This window comes from Pinus tabuliformis, chromosome X (genome assembly GCF_031772625.1).
Source record: "Pinus tabuliformis cultivar Carrire ecotype Pingquan chromosome X, CPIR1, whole genome shotgun sequence".
NCBI lineage: Eukaryota > Viridiplantae > Streptophyta > Pinopsida > Pinales > Pinaceae > Pinus > Pinus tabuliformis.
The window spans coordinates 725,968,616-725,983,416 of NC_142308.1; the positions used below are offsets into that span (position 1 = coordinate 725,968,616).

General features: G+C 36.7%; 1 pseudogene; it reads left to right on the forward strand.

Annotated features, from left to right (window-relative positions):
• Positions 1–3,147: 3,147 nt before the first annotated feature.
• Positions 3,148–4,585, forward strand: LOC149141996 (protein RTF1 homolog pseudogene; annotated as a pseudogene).
• The last annotated feature ends 10,216 nt before the right edge of the window (positions 4,586–14,801 follow it).

Genomic DNA, 14,801 nt, shown 5'->3' on the forward strand with positions numbered 1-14,801 from the left:
AGGGTTGGACATATGTTCTGTGTTTTTTCCTTCTCTTAAAATTTAAAAATATCGATTTAGATGTCACCCAAAAGAGTGAAATTTTCTCTCAGGAGGTTTTCAAATAACTTAAAATTCAAGAGGGGGGATCCCGAAATTATGATTTTTAATTGCAAATCAGGATCATATGAAACTTTTGGTTTGACATATCTCCTGTCAATGTTTATGTTTTACAGACACAAAAAATTCAGAAAACAAAACAAATGATGGAACCCAACACAAAGAAATTTCAATCAGAAAACTTTCAAGGATCTTAAAATTCAACAGGGGTAACCCTTGAAGTTTGTTTTTTAAAAGGGTTTAGCTCCCAAATAGAGTTTTTGTTACCAGTGATCACTTCAAACTTCTATCCATGTTTATGTTTTTCATTTACAAAATGCTGAAAATAAAAACAATTTCGGCGGATCCCAAAAGAGCAAATCTTCATTTACGAGGTTTCAGAAACTTAAATTCTATGTAGCTCGGGACCCGTTCTTGCTGTTAAAACCTGCGTTCTTGTATTTCGGGCACGTAGGTACTCTGCGGAAACCTACCAAACAAGCGAGAACTCTATTGGGGATTCGGAAATATTTCTAACTGTACCTACGTAGTTCCCTGCCAAGTTTAGGGATTTTTTTGGGATTTTGGAGGGAACTCCTAGCTTCTTCAATGTCGAACCCTTATTTGTAACGTTAAAAAATGGAAAAAACAATAACGATTACTTCTCCATTTGATTAATGATTTGGCACATATTGGCATATGTAGGTTTGACGTATTGTAGTTCTAATGGTGTTTTTATTCAGAGATGTACTTGATGCAACGGATTCTGTGCAGTGTGGTTAAAGGCTTGGAAACACTGCATAACATCTTGAAATCTCTAGGTCAAGATCAAGGCTAAGTGGATGGAATGGGAAGATTTTCCTCCCATCAATGGCTAATGTGATGTTCATGAAGCAACTGCTTTCAGAGGTAATTTTGGACTTAAGAAAATATTGAGATCTGGCAAGTTGAAAAATCATACTAAAAAATCATGTTATCTTACCATGAATCATGACTCATGAGTTTTGTAAGGGGACTGGACTTTTCTGCTATTGCAAAGACTATAACATTCTTCCTCCAAAAATGATCATATAAAAAGTGTGAGAATAAAGATGATCATGCCAAGACCGATGGATGAAAAATGAGACATCCCATTTAGGCCAGGTGATAAGAAAAGACTTGAGAATAGCATCTGGTCTTAACACCATAAAAAACCTCTGTGAGATCGATGATGTTTATGATCAAATAATTTTTGTAGCATTCAAGACTGAAATGATTGAAACATTTGAAAATGATAGAAGTAATAGAACTCAGCTCATACTGAATCCCCAACCACTAAAGAGAGGGAAGATATGGGAGAAATTGACAGCCGTGCTTCGGATAGGGGTTGGAAAATTAAATTATGGAAAGGCAGGTAAAAAATGATATTTATGCAGTAAACTATATATGTATATGTAATCCACTTCCCCTAGAAAGGCAAGTGCAATAAAAAAGAAACTTAGAACCAATAAAAATTGATATTTATGCATTAAATTAGTTCAATTTCATGAGTCCCCAACTGGCCAACCCATGAAATGTTTGGGGGTGTGCTCTAGTTGTTCTAAACACTCCTCCTCCCATCTCCCCAGTTCAGCTGTCCTGGAAACTTGTACACATAGTTCAAATTCAATTGGGGTGCCTAGAAAGTTTGTTTTCCAATCCAAAAAATGGACTTATGCAAATGGGGAGATGTGCCTCCTTTAAATTCTAGAAGGATTACATTTGGGCTAGACTATGTCAGGCATTGCAAGTGGCCCAGTTTTGGCGTCTTCTAAGATGAACCATGCTTCACAATCACTTTTGTTTTGCCAAGCTGCGGTAACAGGGAGCTGCTCTTTCCATAAAAATAAGACGGTGCTTAAATTTTGTCCCAACTGTTTATCGGTGCTGTGGAAGACTAGATCTTTGGTGTGTCGCCTGACACACCATTGCATTCACCATTGAACAATGATCTCATTGGTTGTTCAGCTGAAATTTCTATTTTTTGAAAGTGCTTACTTTATAGCATGTTTTTAAAGGCAACACAACATGTTGCAACTTGCATGACAAGTAATGTCCAACTGTGGGATATGCAAGGACAATGGGTTTAAATTTCTATTTACAATTGTGCATCAATTACATATAAATAATGACTTGACTTAAGCCCAAATATGTTATAGCCAAAATATAACAAGGGAGTCTTACTAATATTATGTTGGATATGTTACAGTTGGAGAGTCTTCCTGCAATGGTAGCAGGGGTCTGGTCTGATGATCCTACCATGCAGTTAGAAGCATCAACTCAATTCAGGAAGCTTCTCTCTATTGGTAATAGTCTTGAGTATATGTATCTTTATTACCATTTTTTTTTGTCTTTAGGAAATGGCCATCTAAAAAAATATATGTGACAGAAGGCAGTCCTCCAATTGAGGAAGTTATCGCTGCGGGTGTGGTCCCTCGACTTGTAGAGTTTCTTGCAAGGGATGATTTCCCTCAGCTTCAGGTATGATCTGTTTTTCAGTTGAGATTCTAAGTATTGAATTGACATTATATTGTGGTAATCTAATATCGTTTTAATTTGGTCATATTATAGTTTGAGGTGGCCTGGGATTTAACAAATATTGCGTCAGGAACCTTAGAGCATACTAGAGTTGTGATTGATCATGGAGCTGTGCCCAAGTTTGTGCAACTTCTTAGTGTTGTGAGTGATGATGTGAGAGAACAGGTTGCATTTTCGACCTTTCCATCCATTTATGTTACTGAGAAATATTTTTGAAATTTGCCATCTCTATGTTCAATGTGCTTTCTTTACAGGTCTAAGGGTTCTTTTGAACTAATTGAGATAGTAATGTTCATTTCATTGTAAGGACCATGTATTACAAAACGTAATGTCGGCGATGTACACTTATTAAGCTCCATGGTGTGGTTTGCCTCTCACAATTTTAATCTGTTTGATGGACAGTAGGTTTTAGGTTTTGAAGATCTATTGAGGAGTGGTATTTGCAGTCTCTGCTCTAGCCAGGGAACGAAGGACTATTCAATCGGCGTGGGTGTTTAGAGGGGAAAAAAAGTTATGGCTGAACTGGAGCATTTGCTACTAGAAGCAGCTGGTCGAACATCTAACAATGATGGAAAGCAAAACCGAAATCCTACGAAAGGGAGACTAGAAGATTCTGATTCAGATGATGGCAGTGACTCGAAATACATTGATGATGATGATTCAGATGATGCTGGGATAGCAAATAGGAAGGCTTCTGGGTCAAGAATGCCCCTGAAAAAGAGATTTGATTCTGGTGACAAGGATGATGATGACAGGGGTTGCCATGATGATTCCGATAGCAAATTATCCATAGGAAGTGATTTATACAAAGATGATGAAGATAGGGAGTAGCTTTGAAGATATTAGAAGCATAACAATAAGGAGATCAAAACTTGCCAAGTGGTTTATGGAACCATTCTTTGAGAATATCATTGTGGGCTGCTTTGTAAGAATTGGGATAGGAATGTCCAGGTCAGGATAGAGTACTTACCGTCTTTGCATGGTAAAAAATGTTGATGTGACAGACCTTGATAAACAATACAAGTTTGAGAACCGCACCACATACAAGTATTTGAATTGTTTATGGGGTAGCGAGAGCAATGCAGCAAGATGGCAGATGGCCAAGGTGTCTGATTCACCTCCACTTGAGAAAGAGTTTTCAGATTGGGAATGGGAAGTAGAACGCAGTGGTGGTCGGATGATTAGTCGAGCAGAAGTTGAGGAAAAAATAAATGCGCTAAAAAAGATAAATCAATTTGTGTATTCTGCAGAAACTATAAAACAAATGTTGCAGGAAAAGAAGTTGGCTTCCAAAAGGCCATCGAATGTGGCTGCTGAAAAGGACAGGGTTAGAAGAGAGATGGAGCTGGTGGAGAGCAGGCATGATTATTCAGAAGTTGAGAGAATTAAAGTGAGATTGAAGGAACTAGAAGTCCTTTCTCTTCAGAGCAAAAGAAAGGGTGCAAAAGCCTTGATGCTAGCAGAAATGAATAAGAAAAACAAGGCTGAAAATTTCAAGAACGCTTCTGAGATCAAGCCTATAAACCTTAATCTTAAAGCAGGTGAAGCAGAGTATGATCCTTTCACTCGGTGTTGGACTCAATCTCAAAATTATTATGATACAAAGGGGAAGGTTGCTGCAGACAACACTGATGCGAACAAAGAGGCAGATGCAGCCAAAATAGAGGAAGCCATAGCAATGGAAACTATTGAGGATGATGGAAAGCTTGTCGACACTGATGCTCCTGTATCAAAAGTTGCAAAGGTGTATTATTTACATGATTTTGAACTTCCAATTTCACTTGCTGGACTGCAGAAGTATGGGGGTGCTCAAGTGGCCCCTTTAGCTTTTATGGCTAGAAAGCAGAAGATTGAGTCAACTTGTGGAGTGCAAGTTCCTAGCAATGATTGAAGGAGGCATAGTCTGACATTAACTGTGAATGATTACAAGTGTAGAAGAGGCCTGCTATAAAAATAAATAATGATATTTTCTCTGCTTGTTAGTTTCCCCATTTAATTTTTATATGAAAGATTCGGAAATTTCCTTTTGGGATTGCCAGAAACATATGCAGAAAAGCCTTAAAGTGAACATTTTTGTAAATTGTTTCAAATTCTATATGTAGTGTGCCATTATAGGCACTTTAAAACACAACTGCAATAACCTAGTCAACCAAGGATTGTCTTTTAACAGTAGCAACATCATGGATTGTTGGCAGGCATGAAATCAACAATGTGTTAGAAATATAGGTTGTATTTTCTTGACATCTAAAGTTCAAGGGTGTTTTTTTGTCTCAACCATTCTGCTAAAAAATGGTATATAATGTTCCAAAAGGATTCCTTTCCTCTAAGTAATGCTATTCCACTGCAAGTTATCATGCAGTTGGTGAAACATGGCATTTTATGTTGTTTGAGATTGATGTTGAGTGATGCCTTTTTCTAAATTATTGTTGAAATATGTAGTGTTTTTCAGATTCATGTAATAAATGCTATGTTTTATTAATTTCTGTTGTTGTAGTATAGTTTGCTTAAATGCTTTTAGAGTTGTGGTTGTTTTGTTGTGCTTAGTTGTTTATTCTTGCTTTCGATTGATTGCAATTCTATCTAATAAGCAACTATCTTTTACATGGTAAAAAAGTTTGGCTGAATCGAGGAAAACATTCGAAAATCTGGAAGAACTTTGGTACAGCCAAATAATTCGGTTCAGTTGGGATTCGTATAGTCAATCTGTTGTTTGTCCAAAACTGAACCAAACCAAATCCAATTTTAACCCAAAAAAATCATCTTCCCAAGAAACCCTAAAGAATTCTTAAGAAAATGCATTTTAAGTTTCAAGCCACCAATGAATATGTTATTTGCCCATTTCTTCTCCCTATCCCTCCAATGCCTGTCACTACTCCCTCGTTTAGGAGCTAGCCATGGGAGATTTCAGGAGACTATGATGCTGCTGATGCTTAGAGAGGTTTGTATATTTTGTTCATGTGTGAAGTCTCGAGGAGACTGCATTTGTAGTTGGGACACTATTGCCTGCACCTTAAAGGCCTGCTTAGACCTTCATAAACAAAGTTACACTCAAATGAAGCATGCCAACCGAGCCAACATACTAAATAAGTAGATTCCACTAGGTATTTAGTCATATATTCTATGTTTGCTGTGTGCTTATTTAATTTTTATTTTTCAACTTGAAAGGGTGTACCTAATGTCTGTGCATATCCTTCTTACTTCCAGAACACCTAGAACAGGTTACATGACCTGCATTATCAAAAGTAGAATCACAACATACGCAAACAAATACATACGCCCATCAAGCACAAGAAAATAGCGTGATGGCTATCAGCTTTTTTAAATCAAACTTGTAATAATCTCAATAATAAATCTAATGTTCTTTAGAGAAGACCTGCTACTCTAGTTTTTGCTGGGTTTCGTACAGTTTATAGTGTATGATAAGGAAATACATTTCTTGAAGGGATTGCATTAGAAGGCTCAACGGACCTTTGAGCATTTTTGTAGGGGTTTATGTTATCCAATCATTAAGATTTTTGTTAAAATTAGTCTGGACTATCCACATACCTATTTTTTTTCAATAAATTTGAAGAAGTGCATGTTTTTGCTTTAATAATATGCATACTCCTGAATTTTCTGAACTGTAGTTTTGTGGGCCAATTGTTTTCTGTATTGTATGGTATCCACATTTGAATTCAGATTCTATCTTGATAACTATCATTTCTTAGTATGTTTTTATGAATATATTGCATTGTAAGTGTTCTTTCTCTTCTTACATTGGACAAGAGAATACAACTGTCTTTGACAATGTGAAGTTGTTGAAGATGCAAAAATTCCCTTGCTTTACATGAGCCAACTTGACCATCAATAGAAACATTGCTGAACACAATGAGAAGTTTCATGTTTCTTTAGAGAACATCCTGAAAGGCTTGTGTAATTCCTGCATTGTTTTGGTTGATGCCTTGCTGAGGAATCATTGAGACTCATCATGGTTTTGTGGTCGAATCAGAACCTATTCAATACTCACCTTCATTGACTATATTAGTCAGACACAAACCCTGTCAAAACTCTCAAGCCAGTAGGGCTCGGGAAAAATGTTAGTTCCTCAATACGGTGATCAAAGTCTGTCATCAACATTACAATTGTCTTCACGCATCCTTTTTCTAAATGAATCTATATTACATGCGCTTGAATAACTAGCTTTGAAGTCTCTATTCTCTGGCAATGTTCAGGTCTAAGTTCATGTAGGCAATTCTATGTTGAAATTATACTTGCATACCAGAATCTTATATTGGCGGAAGACCGTTACTCAAATGTCTGCCAAAAAGAGCACCCATTCTGACACACCACCTATGCAGAGGAAGAAGCCTCACAAAGTGTTTGGGCTCCTTTTCTCTATCATGGCTGGGGAAGTAGCCAAGAGTAAATATCTTTGCAGGCATGAAGTCCAATAAAAATAATGTATAAGACATATTTGACAACCAAAAATTGCATCTAAAATGCAAAATATGTTCCCGGCCTTTCATAAATTGTGGAGTCCAGCAGAATGTGAGGCCAGCACTATCATCGAAATTCAAACCAGATATGAATCTTTTAGTCTTACGGTATTATGGGACAATAACATCACTGATATATGAACTATATATCAAGCTTTCAATCCTAAAATATAAGTGCTGGATGCTTCACTGCAAAGCCTAGAAGCCTTCTTTCAAATGTAACAACTGGATGATGCACAGAAGTTTATGCTAATAGAAGTCCATATGGAGTGACCAACCCTTAACATGGTGGTGGGCTCTTGTACGAGAAGCCTTCTTTCAAATATAACAACTGAATGATGCACAAAAGTTGATGCTAAAAGAAGTCAATATGGAGCGACCGACCCTTAACATGGCGGTGGGCTCTTGTACGAGACTTAGTCAATTGAAATTCACCTCCTACACAAACTTTGATATGCTTCAAGCAAGAAATGCAAGATAGGTTATACCTGAAGGGGAAAGCAGAGGAAATCATGAAGCAATGGATTCACATAAGGCAAGTACCTGGTCAAAGGCATCAAACAATATTTTTGATGGCTTCAAGTCCATGGTGATGAACTTGGAAGTTCCTCGACTCACTTCTCAGAGGACTCTCAACCAAAATATCCAAAGAAAAATGGACCTGCTTAGTATAAATGCTTTGGAGAATGCTTTACAAGTAGCTTTCGAGTTTGAGGCCAAAGCTTCAGAAGAAAATGTACTAAGCCTCCACCAACTAAAGCAAGGTTCTCGAAGCCTTATCTTTTAGAACTGTCTCTATTAGTAACTCAGAGCAGCCTTTAAATCAAGGAAATGACAAAGGTAAGAAAAAGTATAGTAGTTATCATAAATATGCATGCATGATAACTATAGTGTATTGCTAAAAAATCTTGAATAACATAGAACCAGTGTTATTGGAACCAGACCGGAACTGGTGAAATCAGCCGGTTCGATCTTTTTGACACCCAAACGGGTCTGGTTCGAGGTCTGGAACCGGAAATGGCCAGTTTGGTATTGCACTGGCTGGTTAGGTACCAAACTGGCCAATTCTGCACAATTTGATTAAAGATGTTCCAAACGTAATTATTTTTTAGAAAAAAACAAGAATTTTTGAGTGAGGTAGCCTAATATTCAAGCCTATGGCTTTAGTATTGCTATGCAATTCATAACATTACCATGAAATGACTTTGGATGTTTGAGAGTAGTTCTGACCTCATTGAATTTCACATGGAGAAAGTAAAATTTTAGATCTCACTCAAAATTTAGTAGACTTGACAACCTTTTTCAGGATTTCAAGATTGTGGGGATTGCCACATTTCTGTTGGATTTTGTTATGTATGAGGGTATGAACTAGTAATTAATCAAGAACACTAAGCTCTCTATGTACCTTAATGTTAGTGACATTGGTTGATGAAGTCTTATTTTAATGCTTAGAGGGTGATATTGATGATGGAGATCCTAATATAGACAATGATTTTGATTATATGTAGGTATTTGTTGTAACATGATTTTTTTTTTTTTGATGCTAACAGTCATCTGGACCCTGTTTGTTGATGTTTTTTCGATTTAGAGATGGATTGTACTACCCTGTTTGTTGATGTTTTTCCTATTTAGAGATGGATTGTACTTGATGCTATTTTTGTTATTTGCTTCTATAGGATCTAGATAATGCAAGGGCCACACAATTTCCACTGAAGCATCCACTTGGGTTAGCCTCTATGTTTTGGATGTTTACACAATAGATAAAATTGGCCAGCACTTATCAAAAATTCCACCCAGCCAGATAGTCGATGCTCAATCCTACTTTATATTTTCTAAGCACAACCAATAACTCCACGAGGATAACATGATCCCTATTTAGCAAATACACCGGCTGCCCACTCAAATGGCTGGTACCTATAATCATAGCCCTGTATGGATAAAAACTGATGACTACGAGTTACATTGGCTCTATACATTGATGACAGTTTCTTTAGCTTTGCCAACAATCATTGTACTCTAGTATAGACTAAATGGACACTGGAATTTCCATTATCCAGAAGATGGAATCTTACCCAAGGCATTCACAAAAGTTGTTGCCAACCCACAACTGGTTGAAAATAATCTCCATCATCATAACAAACTTTATGCCCATAATATGCACAAATGGTAACACATGATACATCTCCCAAACCAATGGAGTCCAACTAAAGTCTAATCCGAGATCCTCCATTCTCAACACTTTATACATAAAAAAACTTGTCTGTAATCGGCCTCTCTTTGCACTTTTTGGGGCAATTGCTAGTTATATTAAGTTACTTGAAAAATCGGTCTCCTACAATGTATTTTAGGTATCAGAGGAGGGAAACGGTTATTTCCATTGATTGAGGAATCATTTAGGCAATTTCAGTCTTGTAGAAAAGATTTGTGTTGGTTCAGCCTGGGCCCGAAACTTTTTCGTTGTCATCTAATTAATGAATGCATTAGGTTGACCATAACAAAATATCCATTTTCAGAATACACATTATCGTCCACCCTTGCTTTCAACAATGCCCATTCACATGTCGCTATTCTTCCCCACTCTATGCCTTACGGCGTTTCCTTTGCAACATAAGGTGAAAATGCTAGTTTAACCAATTTAAATACTTTTTCCCTCCAACCAAATATAATAAGATATTCCAAATGGTTAATTCTAGAATTTGGTTAATAATATTTTATTATTTCCCATTATTCGAGGATAACCTAATATTTTGTTATAAATAGAAGGGTTTTACATTCATTCTTCACTTTCTATCATTTTCATTATTGCACTCATTGTTGCAGCTCTAATTATTATCATTGTCGTACACCATTTTCTTTTCCATTTGAGTTCTCATTGAGCTCAAACATTTTGTTTGTTGGGTTTTACACATTATAGAGGAGAGAGACTCTACAAAAGCTTAAGACATTAAGGATAGCCAATAACCCATCCCATAGAGCAGGACTGGTAATATTATTTATTCCCTCCACAGGTGTCATCTAATAAAATGTATTCTTTATATATCTGGTTTCCATTGGATTATTGGAGTTACTTGTGCTTATTTTCTTATTCCATTTTGTTGTTTAACTATTTTTGTTTCATAGATCAGGGCTTTGGCAGGTTTTGTTTCTTTCATTTGTTGCAGCTCCACACTATTTAACAACGATTTTTACAGTTAGGGTTGTTTGTCATCCACAGTCTAAAGTGGTTTCTTTTCATACACCTTCAGGAACAACACTACAAAATAGTTCCCACAAGACTTGTACGTTCCTTACTTCAAGATTGTTGCATTAAATTCTCATTGGAATGAAATCTGGTAGTTCAATGGCATCTTGATTGACATTACATGTTTTATGCAACAAACTTATCTCGTCTAACACATTGATTGTGGGCCTACCTTACCTCTTCACCTTTGTTCCCAATATGTTCTTTAATTTTGGTTGACATGTGTTCTTACTAATTGTTGCATGACTGTTGGGTTTTCTTTGATATATATATATATATATATATATATATATATATATATATATGGTAGTGAAGAAAAGTTAAATTCTAGAATGATTTATGCACCAATCATTCACATTCTTACATATACAGTAGATATTTATATGAAGCATGTGGCAATTGAAAAGTATACAAGTTCATATATGCAATGGATTTTGGTTGTGCAGATCATGTCTATTACCTAGTCACGTTGCAACTACATGCTTCCATGTGTAGTTGTTAATGATGTGTTGTGCATGTTAATTCACCACTAGACATGCAATTATTTTAATTCTAATTTGCTTACAACTTGTGCTTTCTATAATTTTAATGCAGTTTGTAGCAACCGATGAATATAATTTAGTTGTATAAATATCTCAAAAATTGTAGCTTCTAATTAATTCAAACTGAAATAAATAGACACAATTTTCTTCTACTCAATCTTTAGAAGGGAAAGCATACAATAGAAACACATGCGATCATTTAGCCACAATGAAAACAATATTTTTTACTGGGGAACTCAACTGGGAAAAACCCCATATTTTTATGTATTATATCAAATGAGAACAATGATCTATTACAATGACAACTTCAATCCTTGAAGCTCAACCTGCATTTCAATATTGATATCCTTCTCCTAATTCTGCTATGGTAAATACTAAGCCAAATATAGGCCTCCTACTCCTCATATTTTCTTGTGCAATTCCTGAGGAAATTAGCTCATAAAAAATAGAGAAAACTCTTTTTAACTTGTGCAATTCCTAAGAGAAAATCCACACCTAGTACATGCAAACTTTGTACACTCACTAGTATACAATAATGATTACATTAATGCCTTGTTCCTCCACTCAACTAGGAAATTCAAATTGCATGCATGACTAGGGCTATTTTTAGTAAATTTTCCAATTAATTGAGAGATCAGTGAGTTAACAATGGTTACAACTACTAAACTGAACTCATATTGACTCCATTCATGACTAGAGCTTAGATAACTAAGTTTCACTAACTATAACTCCACTAGATTGCTAGATATTAGCAATCAACTCATGCACAGCTCTACTTCTTTCCCACAAACTTGAATTGACTTATTTAACTAAGTGACTTTGCCATGTCACTCTTGCTAAGTGAAACTCAAGTCATCCTGTTGATGTGAAAATTCGAATTTCTCCATTTGACTAAGGCATAACTTAAATGAAGCCTTTTCTCACTACAATTTAATAGTCCCTCTTACTAAGAAAATGGTTGTGAAAAACCTAAATCTTGCTCCTCTATAGGAATGTACTGTAACACAATTAACACTCCCTCTCACTGTTTTTGTTGCTACTGCAACAAATGCAACTGGGAAGCATAAAAAATACTGAATCAACTATGTATCTATGTTGCAAATGTATCCCAAGTTCTGACTACATAAACTGATACTTATCCTTCTGTGACTGAATATTGTGGGCCCCTGTAGAGCGTGTAATGATCCATGAGAAGAGTATACAACAATTATTGTTGCTCTCCTAGTGAGCCTGCCCAAATGTTTGTAATTATGGGACTAAAACTCTACATTTCGCACCTCACTCCTAGAGGTATGGTTGCATACATGGAGAAATCTACCTATAGCTTGTAGATATTTCTAAATCGAACACCAATTTGTTTTACTTGTCCAACAGTAACATGCTTTAGATATGCCTTCCCTTTATTGAAAACCACATCATATCCTTTGTCTTCAAGTACAACTACGAAAACTATATTTTTCCTCAAACTAGGCACATACATTACATTCTTTAGGTGAAGATGAGAGCATGACTCCCTCTTAAAGGTGACAGTGACAATCCCTTTGGTACTATACCTCCTATCATCTCCAAGATATATGTGTAATGGTAAGTCATTTTCCTCTAGGCTGCTGAAGAACTCCTTACTTCTTGTCATATGAAATGAAGCACCAGAATATAAATATCATGCATGCAATGAGGGTGAAATCCAACTCAAATTATGATGTGAGAGCATCTCCTCCTACTTCTCATACTGGCTTCCTACTAGATTTCTTTCATGGACACCCTGTTGCATAGTGTCCACATTCATGGAAGTGAAAACATTTAATTTTACTGAGGTCTTTCATCTTGCAATGGTTATGGACTAATTTTTCCTTGCCTTAGGCATTCTTTCCCTTTGCCTTATTTCTTTTTCTTTCCAAGGAAAAATTATCTTCCTCATTAGTTTTGGATGTGACGCTATCTCTAGTGTTTCCTCTAATCTCCTCCTGTACCAAGTCAGACCAAAGTCTCTCCCAATCTAGGAGCCTGTCTCTTCCATTAACTGAATCTTAATAGTTGTGCCAAGGCTTTGGTAGACCAATGAGTTCTAAGCTCACAATTTTAGATTATGTAACATTATCTCCTACTCCTCCATGTCCATATCTAACCTGAGTGAATCTGGATAGGTATTGAACAACAATTTCATTTTTTCCCATTCGAATGTTCCTGAGCTTATCTCTCAATGTCAATTTCCTACCATCATTATTGCTTTCGAATAACTCCATGAGGGCTTTCCACATTACATAAGAATTCTTCAACTTGAAATAACATGGTCTATGACTCCCTCTAGGATAATCCTCCTAGATTTTACTGTGTATTTCTTCCACTTAGCCAGTTGTTGTGCATCTTGTCATGCGGAAAGAGTCAATTTTGCGGACAAAACCAACCTCCCTAGAAGCTAAGGCTTTCTAGTGACAAACAAGACAATTAAACACTATCTTTCCCTAAATATGTGTTTAGAATACAAGTAATCATGTGTTTATAACATACCTTTAGTCCAACGCTTTGTAGCAGTCCAGCCTCGCCGATCCGGATGAGCTCCTCCTTCTCTTTGAAACCTGCATTCACTAACAAGCAAGCGATTACATAGCACCTGAATAAATCATAAAATAAAACATATTCATCATACAGACCAAGGAGTATATGAAACAAATCATGTATAACAACCTGTTGAGAAAAATGAGCTTAATTGTATTAAGTGGAAACAAAAGAAACCATTACAACCTGTGCCTTGGTGTTGTGCAGGTCCTTCCCAGGGTCTAGCAAGAGTTCTCCTTTACTTTGATCAGCTCACCCACTTCCAAATGAAGCTAAGAAAGGATGGGAATCTCTCCTCTAAAGCTCTATAAGGGAGTCCTAATTCCAGCAGCATATACCCTTAGGAATGTTTAGCTTTCAACCTCCCCTCCCTCTGGCCCAATGCCTGTATTTATAGTGCTTTAGAGGAAGTTAATCAGGTCCACCATCAATGGGATAAGCCCCTCTTTGGATGGGATAGCTCCCCTCTTGATGGTATAAGTTCCTCTTTCATAGGGATACATGAACCATCTGGAGGCGCTCAATACACGTCAAACAAACTTCTAGAATGCTCTAGAATCGACCACAAGTAACTTTTTTTTTGAAGTAAAACTCGTGCCTTTTGACCTTTACAGGGGTACACACCCACCCCTTTACAGACAGAGCGTACAAGTACGCAGGGAATGTGAACTTGAGGTGCGTACACGCAGGTAAGGCTAAGAGAAACTGCGTACCCGGAGTTATATAGATTTTTCAAGACTTTCTATCTTTCTTGGAGTTTGACATGAAGAGCAGAGGTATAAGACTTGCCAAGGAGGATAGTATGACAGTTGATGGAGCCATACTAACTGCAAATAGTCATGGTGACAAATTTTAGTGTAACAGATTGCCCCCTAAAGTGCGAATCATGTAGTAGATTAGGGTTTCATATCATCTAGGAAGGGTGAAGTACTTTATCATTTCAAGGATTATCTTGTGGAGAGCCCATTCGGAACCTGCAAGTATTCAACACAAAATACATATGTAAAATCATATCATCACTGAGGTAGGCATTCCCATACTCAGATTGAAAACTTTAACTAACAAACTAACTACTGCTCTGATATAGGAATGATTTCGCAGTACATCATATTCATAGACTCTTGTAGACACAGTATGGACGCAGCCATCTGTTTATGATTAGTCTACTGTATAATGAATACAAAACTCCTCGCAGCCTGGATGGTGGAAACTAGATCCAGGGTCTTCATTTCTACTTCCCGAAATGGTACGATTCTATCCATGCGAATAAATGAGTTGATGTCGAACATGGTAGAAACCACTTGATTACCAGTCGATGATGTAAACTATTAACAAGTGTGAGAGAGACCACCA